The following is a 3,588-nucleotide window of genomic DNA, read 5'->3' as shown; positions in this document are numbered from 1 at the left end:
ATGAGTTTGTGAAACTATTCCACATTATTTTAACTGAAGGCCAAACTCGTAACTCAAATATTCATCTCCACGATCATATTGTAGAAACTTTATTTTCTTGTTACGATGATTTTCCACTTCACTCTGAAATTCTTTGAACCTTTCAACTATTTCATACTTATGTTTCATCAAGTAGATATACCCATATCTGCTCAAATCATCTGTGAAGGTCAGAAAATAACGATACCCGCTACGAGCCTTAATACTCATTGTTCTGCATACATCAGTATGTATTATTTCCAACAAGTCAGTAGCTCGTTCCATTGTTCTGGAGAACGGAGTTTTAGTCATCTTGCCCAAAAGGCACGGTTCGCAAGCATCAACTGATTCATAACCAAGTGATTCTGAAAATCCATCTTTATGGAGTTTCTTCATGCGCTTTACACCGATATGATCCAAACGGAAGTGCCACAAATAATTTGCACTATCATTATTAACTTTGCATCTTTTGGCATCAATATTATGAATATGTGTATCACTACGATCGAGATCCAACAAACTATTTTCATTGTGTGTATGACCATTGAAGGTTTTATTCATGTAAACAAAACAACAATTATTCTCTGACTTTAAGTGAATAACTGTATTGCAATAAACATGATCAAATCATTTTTCATGCTCAACGCAAACGCCAAATAACATTTATTTAGTTTTAACAGTAATCCCGAAAGTATAGGGAGTGTGTGATGATGATCATATCAATATTGGAACTACTTTCAACACTCATCGTCACTTCCCCTCAACTAGTCTTTGTTTATTATGTAACTCCTGTTTCGATTTACTAATCTTAGCAATCGAACAAGTATCAAATACTCAGGGGCTACTATAAACACTGGTAAGGCACACATCAATAACATGTATATCAAATATACCCTTGTTCACTTTGCCATCCTTCTTATCCCCCAAATATTCAGGGCATTTTTGTTTCCAGTGACCATTTCCTTTGAAGTGTAAGCACTCAGTTTCAGGCTTTGGTCTAGCTTTTGGGCTTCTTCGCGGGAGTGACAACTTGCTTGTCATTCTACTTGAAGTTCCCTTTCTTTCCCTTTGCCCTTTTCTTGAAACTAGTGGTCTTGTCAATCATCAACACTTGATACGTTCTCTTGATTTATACCTTGCGAAGAGCTCGGGAATCATTTTCGTCATCCTTTGCATACTATAGTTCATCATGAAGTTCTACTAACTTGGTGATGGTGACTAGAGAACTCTGTCAATCACTATCTTATCTGGAAGATTAACTCCCACTTGATTGAAGCGATTGTAGTACCCAGACAATCTGAGAACATGCTCACTAGTTGAGCAATTCTCCTCCATCTTTTAGCTATAGAACTTGTTGGAGACTTCATATCTCTCAACTCGGGTATTTGCTTGAAATATTAACTTCAACTCCTGGTACATCTCATATGGCCCATGACATTCAAAACGTCTTTGATGTCCCGATTCTAAGCCATTAAGCATGGTGCACTAAACTATCAAGTAGTCATCATATTGAGCTAGCCAAACGTTCATTATGTTTGCATCTGCTCCTGCAATAGGTCCGTCACCTAGCGGTGCATCAAGGACATAATTCTTCTATGCAGCAATAAGAACAATCCTCAGATCATGGATCCAATCCGCATCATTGCTACTAACATCTTTCAACACAGTTTTCTCTAGGAAGATATCAAAATAAACATATGAAAGCAGCAACGCGAGCTATTGATCTACAACATAATTTGCAAAATACTACCAGGACTAATTTCATGATAAATTTAAGTTCAATTAATCATATTACTTAAGAACTCCTACTTAGATATACATCTCTTTAATCATCTAAGTGATCACATGATCCAAATCAACTAAACCATAACCGATCATCACGTGAAATGGAGTAGTTTTTAATGGTGAACATCACTATGTTGATCATATCTACTATATGATTCACGCTTGACCTTTCGGTCTCAGTGTTCCGAGGCCATATCTGCATATGCTATGCTCGTCAAGTTTAACCTGAGTATTCTGCGTGTGCAAAACTGGCTTGCACCCATTGTAGATGGACGTAGAGCTTATCACACCCGATCATCACGTGGTGTCTGGGAACGACGAACTTTGACAACGGTGCATACTCAGGGAGAACACTTTTATCTTGAAATTTAGTGAGAGATCATCTTATAATGCTACCGTCAATCAAAGCAAGATAAGATGCATAAAATATAAACATCAAATGCAATCAATATAAGTGATATGATATGGCCATCATCATCTTGTGCTTGTGATCTCCATATCCGAAGCACCGTCATGATCACCATCGTCACCGGCGCGAAACCTTGATCTCCATCGTATCATCGTTTGTCGTCTCGCCAACTATTGCTTCTACGACTATCGCTACCGCTTAGTGATAAAGTAAATCAATTACAGGGCGATTGCATTTCGTACAATAAAGCGACAACCATATGGCTCCTGCCAGTTGCCGATAACTCGGTTACAAAACAAGATCATCTCATACAATAAAATATAGCATCACGTCTTGACCATATCACATCACAACATGCCCTGCAAAAACAAGTTAGACCACAACAATAGTTCGTGAAGTTAGTGTTGTTTTAACCTTCTCAAGGACCGGGCGTAGCCACACTCGGTTCAACTAAAGTTAGAGAAACTGACACCAGCCAGCCACCTGTGTGCAAAGCACGTCGGTAGAACCAGTCTCGCTTAAGCATACGCGTAATGTCGGTCCGGGCCGCTTCATCCAACAATACCGCCGAACCAAAGTATGACATGCTGGTAAGCAGTATGACTTGTATTGCCTACAACTCACTTGTGTTCTACTCGTGCATATAACATCTACGCATAAAACCTGGCTCGGATGCCACTGTTGGGGAACGTAGTAATTTCGAAAAAATCCTACGCACACGCAAGATCATGCTGACGCATCGCAACGAGAGGGGAGAGTGTGTCCATGTACCCTCGTAGACCGAAAGCGGAAGAGTTAGCACAACGCGGTTGATGTAGTTGTACGTCTTCATGGCCTGACCGATCAAGCACCAAAAGCACGACACCTCCGAGTTCTTGCACACATTCATCTCGATGACGTCCTTCGAACTTCGGTCCTGCCGAGCTTTGAGGGAGAGTTCCGTCAGCACGACGGCGTGGTGACGATGATGATGTTCTACCGACGCAGGGCTTCACCTAAGCACCGCTACGATATTATCGAGGTGGATTATGTTGGAGGGGGGCACCGCACACGGCTAAGAGATCCAAGGGATCGATTGTTGTCGTGTCTAGAGGTGCCCCCCTGCCCCCGTATATAAAGGAGCAAATGGGGAGGGGGCGGCCGGCCAGGAGGGGCGCTCCAGGAGGACTTCTACTCCCATCGGGAGTAGGACTCCCTCCTTTCCTTGTCCAAGTAGGAGAGGGGGAAGGAAGGGAGAGAGGGGAGGAAGGAAAGGGGGCGCCGCCCCCTTCCTTGTCCAATTCGGACTAGCGGGGGAGTGGGCACGCGGCCTGCCCTGGCCGCCCCTTCTCTTCTCCACTTTGGGCCCATGAGTCCCATTAACCCCCCCACCCACC

The sequence above is a fragment of the Triticum dicoccoides genome, chromosome 2B (genome assembly GCF_002162155.2).
Source record: "Triticum dicoccoides isolate Atlit2015 ecotype Zavitan chromosome 2B, WEW_v2.0, whole genome shotgun sequence".
In the NCBI taxonomy this organism is placed as follows: Eukaryota; Viridiplantae; Streptophyta; class Magnoliopsida; order Poales; family Poaceae; genus Triticum; species Triticum dicoccoides.
Note: the sequence above shows the minus strand (reverse complement) of the source record.